Genomic DNA, 21,326 nt, shown 5'->3' with positions numbered 1-21,326 from the left:
TACCTCATTATGTAACCTTGGAAATGTAAATTGAATCCACAACATGATACGACTAACTTGACAATGGAATGGCTAAATTTTTTTTTAATTTAATGTCAAGTGTTTATAAGGATGCTGATGAATGAAAACTGCCAAACATTGTTGATGACAGTATCAATTAGTACAACTGGAAAATAACAGCACTGTTAATAAAGTTGATAATACAAATATCCTATGACCTAGAGATAAACCCCTAGATACATACACAACAAAAATGTGCATTCTGGGCTCAAATACACATACAAGAATGTTCTATAACATCATTATTCATAATAACTCCAAAATCTTTTAAAGTGGCCATCAACAGCACAAAAGATTGTGGAATATTTTACAGCAATGAAAATTAATGAACCATGGTACACATCATCATAGTTGAACCTCAGAAACATACTGTTGAAAGAAAACATACACATAAGAGTACTTACTGTACGATTTCATTTATATAAAGCTCAAAAGTGGGTTAAAAGAAGTAAATAAGCCTTCATAGTATTTGGTAATGCATTCTTCATAGATAACACTATAAAGTAAAATTAAGCAAGGAGATGCTAACTACAAAGATCACAGTAAGGATCTCCTCTGGAGCAGGAAAAGGGCTTTGATAAGAAAGAGGTATGTTGTACATATTTCTTGATCTGGGTAGTTTTCACGTGAATATTGTTTCATAGTAATTCATTAAGCTACATGCTTATGCTTTACCTATGGTTTACTTGATATATTTCACTATTTTTTAAAAAGTTATAAAGAGCAAAAAGAAAAACAGAGAAAAAACCTCACCATCCTATACCATCCCATTTATTTCCCTTTCTTCTCTAGTAACATTTGACGTTGTTTCTTTTTGTTTTTTATAATACCATGTTTCCAAACACATACAAAAAACTTGAGGATGTTCATGTGCATTGTCTTAAGCCTTACCTAGCATGAAACAACTTGAGGGCAGGGGCCATATCTTTATCTTCCCTAGTATCTTCCAGAACCTCTGCACTATGGTCAGCTCAGACTAGGCACTCAGTACTCAAACATGAAAAGATTTAGAGACTTGATTCACTGGCTGAAAAGAATAAATCTCTTCCCAGGGAAAGTTGAAACTCTCCTTTGCCTGCTTCACGCTTCCCATATCAAAAATTTGTAACATACACAGAAGCTGATAAGCTTATTAATCATAACCAAAAAAAATTGAGGCTCTCAAAGGAAAAAGAAATTGAGAAAAAGAATGGAAGAAGGTGAATTTCCCCTTATTGTATTCTGTCATTTCCTTCTCACTTTCTAGATGATTTCAGAAAACCTAGGCATTAGCCCTAATTCCTTTCTGAGTCTGAGAGTAGGAAATATATGTAGTTCCATAGTTTTGCATGGCTTTAGTATTCCTTGAGATAAGAGGCATCATTGTCTATGAAGTATTTGTGACATTCTAATAAAAAGTGTTGTATGAAGTACCTGGGTACCTCTGTCAGTTAAGCAGCCAACTCTTGATTTCGGCTCAGGTCATGATATCACAGTTTTGGAGATGGAGCCGCAAGTTGGAGCTGCACTGACAGTGCAGAGCCTGCTTGGCGTTTTCTCTCTCTCTCTCTCTCTCTCTCTCTCTCTGCCCCTCCCCTACTCTCCCTCTCTCTCAAAATAAACATTTAAAAAAAAAAGTGTTGTGAGCTTCTAAGAATTATTTCAGCAAAGTTAGATTATATTAAAATAAAGATTATATTAAAATAATGATAAAGATTATATTAAAATAAAGATAAAGAACTGGATGGTCCCTGGTCCAGACCCCAGATCTATCATTTCAAAACTGTCTGACATTAGTCAATTATCCTCTATGAGCCTCAGTTTCCTCACATTTTAAAATGGAGATGATACATTAACTCTCCATCTAGGTTGCTATGAATAGCAGTTAAGATCACACATATAAAAAACAGCAGTAAGTTTACACATATAAAAGGACTTGGTAGATAGAAGGCTCTAAACAAAGGTTCTTTTCTTTCCACCTTCTGCATTTATTGGTGATTGTGATGGGGTTAACCCCCAGTTTGTAAACTTCATTCTTTCTTCGAAACACAGGCTGGTAGACTTGATAAATCAACTAATGGCACAGATGGAAAAAAAGAAGCATTTTGAATTCAGCCAAAAAGAAATTTAAGAAAGCACAAAGTAAGGGCACTGAAATTTCTTTATAGAAAGAAACCCTGAGAACACAAAACACAAAAAAGCAGAGAACTTACTTTACATGAATAACATACTATATTGGTGCATTTGGTCAATGGTGAATTGTTTACAAAGCAATTGTTTACAGACAATTATTTGTAAAGACTTATTTAATTTTTTTTGTAATGTTTTTACTTCTTTTTGAGACAGAGACAGAGCATGAGCAGGGGAGGGGCAGAGAGAGAGGGAGACATAGAACCCAAGGCTCCAGGCTCTGAGCTGTCAGCACAGAGCCTGATGCAGGGCTCGAACTCATGAAGTGTGAGATCATGACCTAAGCTGAAGTCGGACGCTTAACTGACTGAGCCACCCAGGTACCCCTGTAAAGACTTATTTAAAAATCCCACCCTTGTAATACATCACAATTGTTTCCATATCCCTGAGTGCAGTGATACTACGAATTTCTATTTTTATTTTAGCTATCAGTTAATTATTCAGTCTCAGGAAGGTGTTTGAATCAATTAAATTCCTATAACCATATTAATTTATGTAAATCCACCAATCTCATTATTTCGATTCTAAGTCCACATCTTTTTTGCATTTCAGCAGTTAGAAAAACTAACAAAAATTATTAGATTCACTTGGTCACCTTTAAAGATTCTATGTTAATCAAGAAAGTCAACATTAGGAATTTTTCTTATTTCTTCCATGATGTTTCTTCCAGATTTGTTAGGGCAACAAATGAAAAAGTAAACCTACCTCATTCCCCAGTGACCTGCTCTATAACATTTTCCCCTAATGACATTTGAGATCATCTCTGGTTCCATCTTGCTTACTGGGTAATATTTGTTCTGGCCAGTGCCCCAGATATCTGGACTCCAAATATCACATTTGTGCTTAGTCTGGTCACCTAGAAGGCTTTCCTTTCTCCCCCACGGAACTTCACAGTACAGCTCCCCTACACTGTCCCCTCCAAAGAAACTCCCCACTGCACCAAGTCCTCAACGACAGCCATCTTTGGAACTCCACCCTACCACATGCATAACCATCTATCATCTTGATTTGCTCACTATCATGGGTTTGTCCTATGTCCCTAACTACATCGTAAGTTCTTCCAAAACAAGCCTGTCTTCCCAACAACTTCTAACATAGTTCTTGGCACCTAATAGGCTTGTTGAGAGGGGAGGACAATAGAGGATAAAGAATGTCTGAATTAAATAGGCTGATCCAAAACTACCAAATGCTAAACGCATCTTTAATCACCATGTGGCCCTCCATAAAAAATCACAACAGGTGGAGGGAGTGGAGGGTGCAAACACAAACGCACACAGAGAAGCCCCTATAATCTTCTTTGCAGAAGAAGTTCTGTTTTGCTTTGTTTTGTTTGACAAACTATATATTGTTGATCTTTTCATCTTTCCTAGTATGAGAGATGAAAAAGGATATTGTTGTTTACTGTGTTGCCATAAAGCTAACAAGGCTGCCTTATCCACTGGCTTCCAGTGGGTTCCAATGCCACGCAGTGAGGTCAGGGTAATTATTCCTCCACCTCCCTCCCTGAGGGGTCCCCCCAGGCTAGCTGCATCTTCCCACCAAAGGCCTTGGCAGCCCTGTTCACATAGCCTCACCATGTCTATGTCCTGATAACTCAGTCCCCTCACCTCACCTCTGGTTCTCGATGGCATTGCACTCAGTGCTTTTCCCACACCCTGCTCATACATCCGCAAAACTCTCTTCAAATTACCCAATTTGAATGGACTGTTTCCTGTAAGGACCAGAGGTGACTTGAGAATCATGATGTCCAAAGAAAAAGAATAAATACAATGATTTCTAGGCAGAGAGACAGCAACAACACAGGCCCTAAAGCAGGAGATGCAGTATTCAAGGAACAGCATGTAGTCCAGGAGGGCTGGAGAAGAGGAAAGATTAAGAAGAGATGAACCTAAAGAGAAAGCAAAGGCCAGATAATTCAGGGATTTGATAGCATTATAAAGACTTGACTATTTACTTTGGGTGACCACTGGAGAGTTTAGAGGACATAAATTATCTAAGTTTTCTTTTTAGCAGGATGATTCTGGAAGCTGTATTAACAATAAACTGCGAAGGGCCACGTTAAAACAGAGTGATCAATCTGGAGGCTACTGCATTATTCTGCCCTTGATATAATCTTAGTGGGTTGGCCTGAGCAGGTGGAAGTGGCAAAAGTGCTTGGATTCTGAATATATTTTACAAATAAAACCATCAGAATTTGCTGACAGAAGTGAAATCTCCTTTCCTGCATTATGTTTCTTCCTAGAACTTATCACTTTCTAACACACGACAAATTTAACTCTCAGTGTTTTAACTGAGCCTCTAGCAGAAAGGAGAGCTCCATAAAGGTGGGGAAATTTGTTGTCTGTTTTGTTCACTGCTCTACCCCCAATGCCTAATACACAGTAGGCACTCAAATAAATGTTAACTGAATTGATTCATCTGAAGAATTTTAATAATTCAATCCAGATATTTTACTCTTGTCATGTACCGCTCCTTTTGTGGACATTAATTACAGGTCTGATGTTACTATTCCACTATACATAACTTGCTACAGTGAATCCACTTTAAATTGATCTACGTTGTTTAGAAAGTGCCACCTAGATTACTTCTATAGTTTAGTACTCCTATTCTTATAACTGATGTATAAACACACAGCTGTTAATGTGCCAGACATGGAATTAAGTCATTGCTGACTTCTAATGCACTTGATTTAATTGGCATGAATGTCATGGAGGCATATTTGCAAGGGCAGATGGTATAACAACTACTCTTGTATTGAGGTAATGTGCCTGCTCTTTATTTTGAGGGTATGATCTATTGATAAAGCTGCTTTGATGCAGCCATTCTGATGGCAAGATAATATGACGACACCAATCTGAGGAAATGGGTTTGAAGCAGGAACATTGTAACACTACCTAAAAACAAACCATCAGATTTCTACCTTTCATTTTCCACCAAGTGATGAGTTTCATTCCACCTGGGGGGCTCAGTCGTTTACGTGGCTGACTCTTGATCTTGGTTCAAGTGATGATCTCGCAGTTCGTGGGATTGAGCCCCATGTCGGGGTCTGAGCTGACAGCATGGAGCCTACCTGGCATTCTCTCTCTCTGCCCCTCCCCTGCCCACACTCTTTCTCTAAATAAATAAATACATACATGAATAAATAAATAAATAAATACGTTTAAAAAAACATAAAGTGTAGCTATAGAAATAAGAAACTAGAACCAAAGCAAAACTCTAAAAGATTATGATTATTTATAGAAATTGATTTTTTTCCAAAAATACAGAGTTCACTGTAGAAAGCCCTTCAAGTACATACATGATGCTAATATTGCTATCTCAGTGCCACACTATAGAATTTGAGGTGGAGGACTCATGATTATCTCATTTATTCTAATTAATCTCACCACTATTATGTCCAAAGACCCATGCAGTCAGAATGAATGTCTCCCTCCTCCATATTCCTCTATAATTTTGTATGCAATGCTGCAGTGGGCTATCACTATTCCCCATTCTTACCAAACTGATAAAATGTGACATGAATCAGAAGTTACATTCCTCAAAGTGTGTTAGGCTCTAAGTCTTATTTCTAAGTCCCAGTCTTATTTCCTTTCTTCTTTATCTTCTTCAACTATCCCAAGGAACTTAAATCGCATCTATCAGGGAAGACCAGAGATGCCATTTTTACATAATGGTTTAATAAAAGTGGTATCAACTGAAAAAAATTACACTACAGACCTATTTAATTAACTCAGGGCATTGAAAATACAAAAAAAAAAAATCCCTTAAACATGCAACTATGAGAGGTCAAAGCAATTCCCTGTACTATAATCATGTAAGTTTAGAATTTGCTTAATCCCAGCTAAGTGCTTATAGTTAATTTAAGAAGATTAGTTTATTCCATAGATTTCGTGCATTAGCCAAGAATAATGAAATGGCAATAATTCTACCATATGGAGAAGTGCATTTATGAGACTGTTTGGCAATTTATCTGACAAATATTGGTGAAGCACCTACTAGGTGCCAGGCACTGTTCTATATGCTGGGAAAACAAAGGTAAACCAGACAGACAAAGTGCTTGATATCATGGAGATATCTTAGGAGTTTGGGGGACAGGAAGTAAACAGGTAAATAAACCAATTTATAACATAATTATGGCAACTGTTAAGGAAAAAACAACAGCGATACAGGAATAGAGTACAATTAGGGGTGTGTGAAGGATAAGGTGGTCAGGAAAGGTTTCTTAGAAAAGGCCATGTTTTAACAGAGATCTCAATTGGCAAGGACAGAAGTAAACACAGATCTGGAGGAAAAATATTCCAGGCTATGGTAAAAGCAGGTTTTAAAACCAGAAGGCAGAAGAAAGGTCCATGTGGCTGAAAAGTGAGCAAGGAGAAGTCATAAGCAGCCAGTGTGAAGAGGGAGGCAGGAAACAAGATAATGTAGAGCCTTAGAGATTCATGGTAAAGAGTCTGGATTTTACTTAAGTGTAATGAGAAGCAGTGGGAGTTTTCTTATATCTTAAAACTTCAGATATAGTGCTATGTACTTAGACTACTGTGTTTCACAAATATGCACTCATTTAATCATTTATTTTTTTAAGTTTATTTATTTTGAGAGAGAGAGTGCAAATGGGGGAGGGTCAGAGAAAAAGAGAGACAGAACCCCAAGTAGGCTCCACATCATCAGCACAGAGCCTGATGTGGGGCTTGAACTCACGAATGGCAAGATCATGACCTGAGCGGAGATCAAGAGTTGGACACCTAACAGACTGCGCCACCCAGGCACCCCTCACTTAATCATTTAAACAAGCCGAGGGGTGCCTGGGTGGCGCAGTCAGTTATGTGTCCAACTTTGGCTCAGGTCATGATATCACAGTCTGTGAGTTCAAGCCCTGCTTCAGGTTCTGTGCTAACAGCTAAGATCCTGGAGCCTCCTTCGGATTCTGGCTCTCCCTCTCTCTCTGTCCTCCCCCACTCACATCCTGTCTCTCTCTCTCTCAAAAATAAATATTTAAAAAAATTTGTAACAAGCCTATAAAATAGATGCTTTACTATCCTTATTTTTTGGATAGTAAACTGAGGAAACTGAGACCCAGAGAGATTTCAGAACATATCATCTCACATGCCTGTACATAACATGGCCAGGATAGTAACTAGGACAGACTACAGAACTGATTTATTTATAAAGTTCACTCTGGCTGCAATGTGAAGGAGCAAATGTAGGAGGGCAGGAATAGTCTAGGCCAGAGATGATGGGGGCTGGAGATGTCAGTGCAGCACATGAGAACATGGTGTCTTAGTCCGTCCAGGTTGCCACAACAAAGTAACAGTATGTTTGCTTCTACAAAGTGAAGCCTATAAAAGCTGAGAGATTATCTACAAAAAAAGGAAACCAGAAATGTGACCCACAGACTCACAAAAATTTTGTTAACCCTTCAGAAGATTACAGAACACTTAACCCCAGAAGATTAGAGAAAAATCTGAGGTCTATACTGCAAAGAAAAAAATTGGTTTTACCCATATATTCACTCCAACCATTTGAAAAAGGCACATAGTACTCTCACTTCATGGTTACTTATGCATTGCCCTATCGCTATATTGCTCTCTCTGTAGTATCTACAATAGGCAGGCCCTGAGCTAGCAGTCTGGGGGAAAAAAGCAAATAAGATTTTTAAACTATATTAAATATTAAATTATTAAAAATTGAGGTAAATGCGACACCAGCAACAAACAAGGTTCTGACATGGAGAATAGTAGAGGAACCTACTTAAATAGGGAGGTCGGGGGCACCTGGGTGGCTCAGTCTAGGTTAAGCAGCTGACTCTTGATTTCAGTTCAGGTCATGATCTCACGGTTTGAGCCCCACTTCGGGCTCATAGGGCTCTGCGCTGACAGCATGAAGCCTGTTTGGGATCCTCTCTCTCTCTCTCTCTGTCCCTCCCCCACTAGCTCATGCATGCTCCCTCTCTCTCTCTCTCTCTCTCTCAAAATAAATAAACTTTAAAAAAGTCAAATAGGGAAGTCAGTGAAGGCCTTTCTGAGAACAAGACATTTGAACTGGGACCCAAAGAAGGACAGAGAAAAGAGTATTCCAGACAGAGGGAAAATATGTGCAAAAGTTCTCATATAGGAGAGATTTTAAAAACACCAGTGCAGAGGCACCTGGGTGGCTCAGTCGGTTAAGCGTCCAACTTCAACTCAGGTCATGATCTCATGGTTCATGACTTCAGAGCCTGCAGCCTGCTTCAGATTCTGTGTCTCCCTCTCTCTCTGTCCTTCCCCCACTCATGGTCTGTCTCTCTCTCTCTCTCAAAAACAAAACATTGAAAAAAAATTTTGTAAAAAAAAAAAAAAAAATCCACCAGTGCAGATGGGGCTACATGAGGGAGGTCTGAAAGATAAGCAGGGCTTGAAGGTCAGAGTCAAAGACGGGACTTTATTGTTTGCACAACATGAGGCCCTTAGAAGATTTCAAGCATGCCGATGGCATCATCATATTCACTCAGGCAGTCAGTTTAACAATTATACAACAATTACATAACTATACACAGAACATCTACTGTGTGACAGGCACCTGTGCTGGCACATGCATACCCCAGAATTTGGGAAGCAGTAACAGGCCATCCTCTATGCCACTGCTGTGTGTTCCAGAATTCATCCTCTCCTAGACTATATAGGGGAACACAAATGAGGAAGCAATATTTTAAAAGTACAATGGTTAAGTCTATCAAATTAACTGTGACTTCTAAATTGCTTAAGAATATAACCTAATCTGGTTCATTCCTACAGTATCTGCAGAATTAAAGGCTCACTGACTCAATTTACGAATGAATAAATGATAGTAAAGCCAACTGCAGCTCTAAATAATAGACACTATAAATGATTCTGGCCTAAAATGGCAAGAGTTCCTAAAGTAAATATTTTGCTACAGTCTCTTATAAATAATTCAGATTTCTGTTTGAACCAGCTGTCAGTGTTCCTGGGGGAAACTAAACTGAATACACACCTGCCTATAACTCTACTTCCTGTTTCATAAGCCACAGTGGACAAGGGTATAGAGGAAAGAGACGCTCTCCACATTCTCTCTTGTTGGATCCACTTTCTTGTCCACAAACAATCCTAAAACTACAGACAGTAGTTAAGAAGGAGCTGAAGAGGAGGAATTGGGTAGGGAGGGTCTCACCCTTCCAGACTTAAGACCATTTGGACATGTTGTGAAGACGCACACTTCACGGAAATTTCTTCAAATGTGCTGAGTTTCAAGTTTCTTATCTTAGATCATGGGCGAAAAAACAGCAATAGACAGATTAATAGAGAGGATCACTGTAAATGTTAAATGTATGAAAACAAAACGAAATAAAAAACAGGCCACTACGACCGAGACTGGAAAAGGAGGGAATTCAGAATAAACCAGATAGCATGGAGAAGGACAAAGCTGGAGGTGGTGGTCATTCTGCACTAGGGGAATTTCAAAATTCCACACACCATAAACTGTGGCTATTAAATGGTGGGGGTGAGGGGGGTAGGGGGCGGGGGGAGGCAGGAATATTGAGCATTGCTCACTCATTCATTCCTGTGTAGAAACTAAGAGCTGTCCGGAAGGAACCAAACCAAAACTTCACTTACTTACACTTTAGGCTCTCCCAGGAATGCATTCTTAAACCAGTCAATCAGGAATTACCTGATCAGCATAGGGAAAGCGATCCTGCCAGAGCCAAAGCCTTTCTGCTTGGTATAAATTCCTGGTTCCCGTGCCCTCCACGTATAAAAATCTTTCAGTTTGTGCAGCTCCTTGGAGCTCCCTTCTATCGGCTAGATTGGAAGCTGTCTGATTTGAATCCATTTTTGCTCAAACAAACTATTAAAATTTGTAACGCGCCTCAGTTTATCTTTTACCAGCTCCAGGTCAGAAGAGGGACCTGAAGGACACTCCCAACAGCCCCAGGAGCCCCAGGACACAGGTACCTGTTGAGCTCCTTGAAGGCGCAGCGTTCTTGCTGTCTCTGGAGGACACGGTAAGTCCCTCTAGGACAGCTTCTGTCAGGAGCCTTCAGACTTGGAGGTCCAAGAACCAGCTGGAGCCAGTCTGCATCAAACTTGGAAACCGGACCGGCTCCGGGTACGGCCGGGGTCCCACTTGGGAACCGGGTGAGCTCTAGGAACGGCCTGGGTCCCACTTGGAAACCGGACCTGGTTCAGGGACCGCCTGGGTCCAACCTGGAAACCGGACCGGCTCCGGGGACGGCCTGGGTCCCACTTGGAAACCGGACCGGCTCCGAGGACGGCCTGGGTCCCACCTGGAAACCGGACCGGCTCCGGGAACGGCCTGGGTCCCACTTGGAAACCGGACCTGGTTCAGGGACGGCCTGGGTCCCACTTGGAAACCGGACCGGGTTCAGGGACGGCCTGGGTCCCACCTGGGAACCGGACCGGGTTCAGGGACAGCCTGTCTCCCACTTGGGAACCGGATGAGCTCTAGGAACGACCTGGGTCCCACTTGGAAGTCGGACCGGGTTCAGGGACGGCCTGGGTCCCACCTGGAAACCAGACCGGCTCCGGGGACGGCCTGGGTCCCACCTGGAAACCGGACCAGGTGCATTCACGGCCTGGGCCTCTCTTCGAAACCGGATTAGGTCTGAAGTCAGGCTGGAACCAACTTAAACTGAACTGAGTCTAGTATGAGGCCTCAGGTGAACAAAATTTTAAGGCTGAACAAGCAGGATAACCTTACCAACCATTATCTTGAAATTCAGTGGCCAGTGGAGAACCTTAAACCTAGATAAGTCTTGAGGTGCCATAGAGATAAAGGTGTCTCAGCCAGGTACTCACTGTAAAAGGTAGAGGAAAAATTATTTTTCCTCCTCTACAGGTTCTGGTGACCAGGACATTCCACTCCCTCCAAAGCCTGCAGCCAGGATCCTTGGAAAACTGGCAGAAGCCAGCAGAAGAGTAAGTATTCTTACCAGTCAGCTCTCCCAGATGTCTATTTATGGTGCCTGATCGAGAAAGGAAGGTAAAATTTCATGTCCTTCTTTATCTTTATTAATGTTTATTTTTGAGAGAGAGACAGAGTGCCAGCAGGGGAGGGGCAGAGAGAGAGGAGACACAGAATGTGAAGCAGGCTCCAGGCTCTGAGCTGCCACCACAGAGCCCAACGGTGGGGCTCAAACCCAAGAACCAGGAGATCGTGACTTGAGCTGAGGTCTGAAGCTTAACCAATGGAGCCACCCAGGCACCCATCATATCATTCTTTTACAAATTCAGATTGTCAGGGAAAAAAAATCTTTGCATTGTGACTGGTCAGTTTGCTCTCAAGTGCCCATTGGTTGTTAATCCTTCCTCAGAACAGCTATTACCTTATTTGCCTCATTTTCTGTCATGAGAACTTGGTTTGTCATCCATCAGGTTGGGGGCCCCCCAAAATATGGCCAAACAGAAATGTTGCCTCCCATTTGCAACTAGATACAGCTGACAAATGTGGGTTGCACTCCACTTGCTTCTAGGGTCCTACTAACTATTGCCAGATCTCAGTGGATCTGAGGGTTTTTTCCCCCCTGGGTTATCTTTTGTAGAGACTCTGGATCTTGAGAGGATATTATCTTTTGTACCCTCTTTGGGATCACCTTTTGTATCCACAGGGTTGTTTAATACTGCCAGGAATCGTTACTGTTTGTCCTGGCTGAAATCTTACGATTCAAATTGATTTTTGCACAAATAAACTCTTAAAATTTTTAATACGCTTCAGTTTGCTTTTTAACAGCCTGCACTAATGGAGACAATTGTATGACAGCCGCATAATCCTCCATGCCCGGGGGGCGGGTAAGACACAAGAGCTCAGTTTATAGTACTGCATTTAAAAGATTACCAAATTATCATTCACTGAAAAATATGTTGTTTATTCACCTCCTTAATCATAATTTTAAAAAAACTCATAATATAAAAAATAAATTAGAGAGACAAAATCTGAACTAGAAGACCTCCGTTTGGCCCTTGGACCATTATCTCAATGAAAAGGCAGCCATTTTAAAAAACCAGCCTTACCAAGCTCTGGGAAAACTTGAAGGCATCTAAAAAAGTCATTAGCATATCCAGCCACCAGGTGTCACCATTGGTTTAAGCAAATGTGCTCTATCTAGCTCTAGGCTAATTCATAGTTTTGGATCTCTGCAACATTAGATGGCATCTCACCTTGACAATTGTTGAAACAGGCTCCAGTTAGTTCCAACCTATTTATGGAGAAATTAGAACTCATTCTAGCAACTTTAAACTTCCTTTCTCGTGCTTTCATGTATTTTTATTAAATAGAAAAAATAAATGAAACCAGCTCAGTAATGCCCTTTAGACTAGTAAACTACAATTAGGAAGAATTATATGAAAACAGTTGTCTGTGTCACAGGGGTAAGATTCAGGTAACAGTGTTTGCTCACCGTTTCCCCTTTCAAAACTGCACTCTCCCATACTGCCCGTTGAAACATCTTCACAAAGGGAAAAGGAGTGGGGAAGAACTTGCCAATTGAGGTCCAATTAAAATGTGTTCTTTTTAGGCAGATGATATTTAGATAATAGTCCCTAGGAAGGCAGTTCATATTCTGAAATTTACAAATGATTTTTTCAATGTATGGGTGTATCCAGGATTCCTTAGTTTCTCTATTTTTTGATTAATATAAAGTTTAAGGGTTAATATTTTTTGTTGCTAATCCTTGGCTTCTCTATAGATTGACAAGTAGTCTGCCATTTATACAAATCCATTTTCTGTCCAACAAGACTCCTTCTGTATCCTCACCCTCATTCAAATATTCCAACAAGTAATTCTTTTAAATTCCTACCTCCTTCCATCTCACGACTACTGCCTTCTCAGGGAGAAAACATCGGATAGATTTCTGTTTCCTAAAGATACTGCAAAGATATCTTGGCAGTTCCTCACTACATAGAAACCATCAGTATTGGTTTTCCCACTACAAATGTAAATCTTGAAACAAGAAACAATACATGATAAGAGCAAAGGCCAAAGGGGAAATCAATGAAGTGTGTGTCTGAGATTGGAAGGAAGAAAATACCAAGTAAGAATTTACCCCTGGCTTGTTCTTATTAAATCACATGATTCTGGCATTGTGTTTTTTATAGCCCCATGATTTTGTTTTTCTTTTATTTGGCAAACAAAATTAAACTCACTATTCAAACAAAATGACATGAAATTGTGTGAGCCAAGATGAACAAAAATGCACAGTTGATTTATTTAAGTTCCAGGAATAATAGTCAATGAGTTTGAATAAAATGTGCTGTTAAAAACAGGACATTAAAGATAATTTAAATATATTCAGTGCAGTCATTCATTCTAGTTTCATGCATGTTAAGTAGGTTTTTTATCTCTAAGGTGCCATCAACGGAACTCTCAGACATTCAAAATACCAGTATTATATCATTAACACATTTCTGGTCAATGAGTTGAGTAATGTAGAACTTATGAAAATATGTATTGCCATACTCTTTCAAATGAGCTGCATATTACATCCATTAACATAACTATATTGATCTAATTTCGTTATTTTCAGTAGAGTGCAGTTTGGAAATATAAAATTGACAAATGAGAGCAAAATGAAGAGGGGGCTAACATCAAAGATCATAAATTACAAAACCTCAATAAGGAATATCTTTGTAATTGCCATAATGTGGAAGTGTTAAATAGCATGCATTTAGTTTTTTTAAAAAAAGAAAATCTTACATGTTTTAACCATTTTATTTTGACCAGACTATATCTGTTGGTAGTAGATTATTTACTCTTCCTTTCAGAGAGCTAGTTGGAGTACACCTAAGTATCTAGATTATTTATCATATGACTGTGGGAAGGTCAAATCATATGACTGTGGGAAGTATGGATACTTGGGTTCTACTCCCAGAGATTCTTGCTTTAATTGGCCTGGGGTGTGATCTGAGCATCAGATATTTAAAAGCTTCCCAGGTAGTTATGAGGCAGACAAGGTTGACAGTCACTGTACCAATTTCATTTTACACAAATGGATGTTAACACTCTTACTGTTATTTTCAATGTTATTTAATAAAGGGGCTTAGTTGCAAATAGGAATTAAAATGTGCTTGAGGAAATCTTTCAAATTACTGCAAAACATAACTGCAGATTAAATATTCTTTACAACCAAAGGAAGAAGAACATGGAATCAGTAGATGCACCTTCATGCATCTCTTAATTAATCAACGGATCCATTACAAAATTCCCAAAAGCCAATTTTCTGGAGCTTCCAAACAATTTTGGTGTTACCAAAAAAAAAAAAAAAAAAAAAAAGGGGGCAAACTAAAAAAACCTAATATCAAATAATTTGGGGTTAAATAGACTTTTCTATAGGATTTCCTAGAATTTATAATGGTAATAGACTGTAAATCTTCAAAAGGGACAGAATGCCCTGTCCTGTGTAAGATGCAGTATGTTGAATGGTTGAAGGAATCGTGGATTCATGGAACACACTTTAGGAAATGCAATCCACATACATGTCTTTTAAGACAATGATAATTAATACCTACAGCCAAAAATGTTATCCAAAGATTTCACTCTGCAGGTCTGAATTACCACTTGCTTTTTAACCTTCTCCTTTGGATAAAACATTATATTGCCTTCAAATATTTGAAAGTATTCTACCAGAGGAATTAAGACTACCAACTCAGGAGTAAAGCTTCTTATGTTCACACCAGCATTTTTTACTTAATCTCTCTGTGCTTCAGTATCTTCACCTGCAAAATGGGGGAAATGTATCCCTGCCCCCCGCCCACCTCAGGGTATGTAGCACTTGAGAAACTTAGGTCCTTGACATTCTGTTACAATAACAAGAGTGACACTTAAAAGTGAAGGGCCAAACTACCATATAAAGAATTTCAAAGGAAATTTCTTCTGAGAATCTATTCCATGACTTCTGAACCCTCTGGCCTACTTTGAGAATATGAAAGAATTGAAAAGAAAGGAGAAGGGATATCTGTGAAGGGAACACTCTAAAAAGAGCTGTTGCCTTATTAATAGTCCACCACCCCACTCTATATTAAGGATTCAGATAGGTCCACTTGGCCATCCTGAATGTTGCTCGGGGACATCCTGAATGTTGCTTGGGGAATGTTGCTGTACTTTGGGGACCCCAGGCCTGCCATTTGCTTTCTACTCAAGGGATCTAGAGGACTAGGGACGCCTGGATAACTGCTCTGGAGGCAAATCCACCTCATTCTCAGAGTTCTTCAGGCAACAGGACACTAGCATGTTTCGTGTGGACCAGAGGTAGGCAGCTGATTAGAGTCTGGCCCAGTAGCAAGAAGCTGGAGGTGTGGACAAATTCCCAGGATACAAAGCAGTAGGAGCAAGTGGCTACCAGAATTCCAAATAGCTTAGCCAGCCAGCAACAGGAGCACTAGAAGAAGGAGATCTCCAGCACCTGGGAAGATGCCACAAAAGTACTCCATGAGGAAAAAATCTGCTTTAAACCAAAAGGCCCAAAATGGCTATATAGAGAAAGTCTAATGAGAGCCTCTTTCCAGGGCAGACTGCAGGGAAAACAGTCCCAGGCTGGGCCAAAGGAGATTTTCCTGTTAAATTAAGGGCAGAGCTTGGTTAATATCCTGGGCCCCCAAATCTAATTATTGAATTGAGCCTGTTTCGTGATCTTAATTGACAGTGGGATGATCTATGACCTAAGCATGAGAAGAAAAGTCACAGGGTCTGGAGAAATTTTCATCCAAGGGAACCAGTGATTACTGAATGAATTTTAAAGGGGCAGAAAGACAAAAATAATTTGATTACATACCATGAATCCTGCAACACATGCATGTGTATATTTTAAAATAGAATGTTTCATAAATTCCCATGAATTGCAGGATGATAATACTCTCAAGTTTATATCCATGCTACAAAGTGTGGTCCATGAACCAGCAGCAGCAACAGCAACACTGGGAGTTTTTTATAAATGCAGAATCTCAAGCTTCACCCTAGACCTGCTGAATCAGAACCTGCATTTTAAGGAGATCCTCAGGGGATTTATAGGCATATTACAGTTTCAGAAGCACTGCCTTATGCCACTCCGCTGCCCATAAGAAAGTCTTTGATATTTGAATATCTACTAATTGTGACGTAACCATCCATTGAAGTCATCATGAAGGACTCCCAATAGCAACAAATATGTTATAGAACTTTGGCATTTTCAAAGCTCATTCTATTTCTGTTATACTCACAGTTAACTGGTTGACTTTTAAACTGATTTAGGTATTTCACCTGTTACCTCATGTACTTAATGCACATGCAAGTGGTTGCACAAGTGACAAGAAAACCTACCTCTAACACCTGGTATTCTAGGACACCTTCCAATACCAAAGAAAGATTAGACAGATCAGCATCTGTTATTGAGTAATATACTCTCATTAGCTTATCTTAGCAATATGGCCACAGAGCTTCTAGATTCTGCAGATAATAAATGAGAGACAGACTTCCAGATTACCATAGCCTCAGGAAAACTTGCTTGGGTGGCCTTATCAGCAGAAATGGAGAAATATTACCTCCTTTGGCTCCTCATACCCCTTTACACCAGCCTCTCTCACTAACTGGGATGCCCCTGGCTGCAAATCAAGAAGGAAACTATCATCTAAGTGTTAGTGAATGGATTCAAGGATAAAACCTGCAAACGAAGGTTCACTTTGGAAAGCCAAAGAAAATGCAACATGGTACCAGAGAGGCACCCAAGACAAGTCAGGTGTGGGTAGTATGGGCTCATTGTATTTGAAGAATACCAAATTAATATTTACTGAATGAATAAATATATCATAAATGAGTAAATGAAATGAATTGGTATGGAATTCATAGCTTTTAGGCTACTTTGTATTTCTAAATCCCTATAGTTCCCTGCCAAACGAAATCTTTATGCAATATTTCTTTATTCTTTCTCATGCTTGAACTCACCTTACAGCTGTGGGGATTCCATTGTGTTTCAACAGAACAACATTGAAATCCAGACAAGCCCATCCTCATAAGATGGCCATCCTCATAAGATCACTAGCTATGGTTTTAAAAGTTTAAATCTTGGTTCTACCACTTGTAGGCTATGTAATTTTGGGTATTTACCTAACTTGTGGAGCCACTAATACCTTCCCTTATAAAATAAGGCAAGTGACGCCTCGTCTATAAGGCTATTGTGTGATTTAGAGAGGATAACAACTGTGGAAGTTTGTAGCATAGTGTGGGTATAGAATAAGTCCTCAATAATGCACTGTACATTTCTCATGACCTCACCCTCACCCTACATGTATTGTTCTGGATGTGCTTAAACCTTATCCCTGTCCTTACTAGATTCAACCTCTGAGACTAATACAAATTGTCTAGTTCTATAAATTATTCATGGAGACAAAGCACAGAATTAGTTTTATTTTTCTACTTTCAAATTCATTTGTACATTCATTCATACATTCATCAAATAATCTATTGAGCACTTAGCAAACATTAGATATAATCCCAATATATCCAACTAGAAATAAGCCTCATTAAGAAAAAATTCTAGAGGTGCCTGGGTGGCTCAGTCAGTTAAGTGTCCGACTCTTGATTTCAGCTCAGGTCATGATCTTACAGTTCATGAGTTCAAGCCCGGAGTCAGACTCTGCACTGACAGTGCAGAGCCTGCTTGGGGTTCTGTCTCTCTCCCTCTCTCTCTGACCTTCCCCCACTCTCATGCACACACTCTCTCTCAAAATAAATAAACTTAAAAAATTTTTTTAAAGGTTTTAAAAAGTTCATCCATTCACAATGGCAATAGAAATGGATCAATATCAAGTATCTGAGGACTAGACATATAAAAATTCTTATGTACAGTTCTCTTCATAACAAAACATATTTTGAGTAGAAAATGACAGGCATATACATCAGGTCATATTTATGTTCAGTATTTTCTCATTTTATTTTCTAGAAAAAAAGCTCCAATAATAAACTAATTTAGAATGGGATGCCTGAAAACATTTTTAAACTCCAGTTGGTGAGAAGTGGCCTTTCCTAATTATCATCTGAACCTCCATGATACTGAGCTATGGATGCCATGATTCTTCCCGAGCAAGACCATTAAACATAGCACTGGTGACCTCACATGGGGCATTTTGTTTAATCCTCCTCAAGGATAAGTTGCTTATATTAGGTACTTTTACATGCACATGTACTTCAAATTCTTACCAAACCAAAGCCACACATGGATCAAACAAAGAAAACCAATGCCAATAGCCCGTAGGGAGCTAGAACACTATTTTAGGTATTGGTTTAGAAATTGATTTAGCCATAATTACAAGTGACTTTATAACCTCTACTTTCTGAGGAGGGAAAAACTATCTTAAAAAAAAAACTACTAAAAACAAAAAGATATAACCTGTAAACTTTACAGATGCTTTTAACAATAAAGGTAGGAAATGCAAGTGAAAACTGAATATCAGAAAGGAGGTACCCTTTGAAAAAGAAAATATTTTAAGTCCCAGGAACACTGGTGAGCACAAAGATAAATAAACCTATTTTAGACAAGAGTTACAGACTACAGAGAGAAGATGGGTATTACTATCAGAATAGTGATTGGCAAGAAATCCAACCAAGCAGAAGAGTTAGGAGACCCTTAGGTAGGATGCAGTAGCAGAGCCTGAGGCTTCTTTTGGATTGTGCCACATCTTTGAGTTTTAGGAAATAAGCATGCAGAAACAGACGATCAAGTGTTTATACAAGGCTCAGAGTTGTCTTTTATCCTATTTAGCTAATAACAGGGTTTTTCGGTTATTCCGTAAAGCACTACAAACTTTCAATCTAGCATAAATAAATTTCCATCCTTGCTTATGATTCAGGTGAGTCCCCTTGCATCCCCAGCATTCTGCCTGGCTCAGAGCGGGAAGTCAGTCAGTATTTTCTTAATCAAGGAGACTGAATTGACCTAGAATTTGGTGTAGACATTCCTATATCCCCAAGATTCTGGAATTAATTGTGATCGTGTGTGTGTGTGTGTGTTTTATGTTTTCCCTCTAATAGAGATTAAACTAATAAAACAGACTTTATAAAAAGGGCCCAGTAAAAATTAATGATAGGTTTTCACATTATTAAAACAAAACATCCAGCATGTAAAAGACTAAAATAGTTATGAGTATCATTTAAATTTAAATTCTATTTGAAATAATGAAATGAAAGCCAACTGTGAGGCCCAGGTACCACTTATCTGCCCGTTACTTTGGTATTTCCTACCCAGAGAGTAAACATATATGTGCAGATTAGGAAATAAAGTACAGCTTGATAAATCTTGACAAGTAGCCAGTACTCTGGGATACATCTCTAAAGAATACTAGATTGGAGGACACAGCTTAGGCCAGAAGACCTAAGTAATTTTCTTCCACACTAAACTGCTATCCATTTCACTTCTCTTATCAGAGGGGGTTATTACAATGCAGTGAGAGAAGAGACCAGCACAAAACCCCCTTCATTACAAGGGCAAAGGAAGTACCAGGGTTTAACAAGGAAGGACACCTTGTCCCCTTGCCTGATGCCAAGCTGTCTTGTTCCTTGCTAGCATATCAGGCTGCCATTCTGAGGAAAGAAAACGCAGTGGGAACATGGCTGGGCTACTTCTCACACTGGGAAAAAGGCTCTGGCTCTCTTACCACACTGGACTATGGATTAAGAAAGTAGACGAGAGAGCAAAACAACACACACCAAACGTGACTTTGGCCTTCCACATGGAGACACTACCCAGCAGTAAAAATATGGCTTAATCAACATGAGAGCCTAACCAATCAGAGTAGCCATTTGAACTTCTGGGACAGAAAACTAAGCAAGGGGTTAGAAGCCAAAAAATCTCTATCCCAAGTATCTCTCCTCATGGAGAAAAAATGCTGGGATCCCCTTCTCTGTTGGTTGAAGCTGGCATATAAAAAGGACAGAGATTAAATTTCCTTTTATGTAGTGGCAGAGGTAATGATCAACGTTCTATCTAGTTAGGGTCTCCTGAATTCATGGAACTGTCACTAAAAATAAAACAAGGGGGGAATGGGAGGTTCACAAGGAGAAAAGCTAAAGAAAAAGCCCTCAGGAAGGGCAAAAACCAAGTTAGTTATGATAAGCTATAAACATTCTCCCATTCCCTCATTCTTTCTCTGTCTCATTCTCTCTCCCTTTCTCTCTCTCTCTCTCTCTCTCTCTCTCTCTCTCTCTCTCTCTCACACACACACACACACACACACACACACATGCACGCGCGCGCACCTTATTGTCTTCCTAATCAGCTCCATTCTTTTACCCAGGACCCACCCCAGTCCCCCCTCCCACCTCAGTAGGCTTCCTCTACTGAGGCAAGCAGACACTTCTCTAACACCAACTTATAGTAGGCTAAATGGAGACTTCGATTCTCAAGTTCATTTGACCTATCAAGTCTAGCATCTACCATAATTGACAACTTTTCTCTGTGAGATTTAGTTCATGTCTCATCAGACCAGTGCATCTTTAGGTCACTGGAGAGAAGTTATCTTGCACCTGCATATACTAACTAACCTCTCAGGAGTGCCTATAACTCAGGCTTTTAAAAATAAGAGTTTAATCTGGTTCCAAGACCAATTCTGACCACCAAGCAAATGCTGAGGACACCAACTGGGTGTCCTACAACTTAATTCTGATACTACCTGGAAGTAGCATCAGATCCCACAGGTTAAGGGCTCAGTCCTACAAGATTGCCCTGCCCCTCCAATTTGGATGCCAGTCACAGTGTCTACAAACCAGAGGTTCCTACCACCCCTTTCTTAGATTCAATTAATTTTCTGGAGCAGCTCACAGAACTCAGAGAAATATTTTGCTTACTAGATCACTGGCTTATTGACAGGGATATAACTCAGGAACAGCCAGATGGCAGATATGCAAAGCACACGGTAAGGGGAAAGGGCACGGAGTCTCCATGCTCTCTCCTGAGGCACTGCTTGCCCCAAATCTTCCTGTGTTCACCTGCCCAGTTCTCCCAACCCTACTGTTTTTGGATATTTATATAGAGGCTGCTTCATTACATAGATATGATTGATGTAATCATTGGCCTTTGGCAATTGATCCAAGCCTAGCCCCTCTCCCCTCCCAGGAGGTTGGGG

General features: G+C 39.8%; 2 protein-coding genes across 6 annotated transcripts in view; one reads left to right on the top strand and one right to left on the bottom strand.

Moving 5' to 3' along the window:
- The window catches only part of NXPH1 (neurexophilin 1), a 402,419-nt gene extending 391,615 nt beyond the window's left edge, over positions 1-10,804 (bottom strand). For 2 of the 3 annotated variants that reach the window (XM_047843248.1, XM_047843245.1), the window contains exons 1-2: positions 10,748-10,804; positions 10,176-10,627 (exon numbers count right to left, since the gene is read on the bottom strand). The gene's annotated coding sequence lies outside the window, so the exon portion shown is untranslated. Of the gene's footprint in view, positions 1-10,175; positions 10,668-10,747 lie in introns of those variants that run through there. The other variant, XR_007148850.1, reaches the window with a different exon arrangement.
- Positions 9,935-21,326, top strand: part of ICA1 (islet cell autoantigen 1) — a 193,181-nt gene continuing 181,789 nt past the window's right edge. For 2 of the 3 annotated variants that reach the window (XM_047843141.1, XM_047843160.1), the window contains exons 1-2: positions 9,935-10,225; positions 11,080-11,159. The gene's annotated coding sequence lies outside the window, so the exon portion shown is untranslated. Of the gene's footprint in view, positions 10,226-10,648; positions 11,160-21,326 lie in introns of those variants that run through there. The other variant, XM_047843176.1, reaches the window with a different exon arrangement.

This window comes from Prionailurus viverrinus, chromosome A2 (assembly GCF_022837055.1).
Source record: "Prionailurus viverrinus isolate Anna chromosome A2, UM_Priviv_1.0, whole genome shotgun sequence".
Lineage (NCBI taxonomy): Eukaryota > Metazoa > Chordata > Mammalia > Carnivora > Felidae > Prionailurus > Prionailurus viverrinus.
The sequence above is the reverse complement of the archived record's forward strand: the minus strand, read 5'-3'. Positions and strand labels throughout refer to the sequence as shown.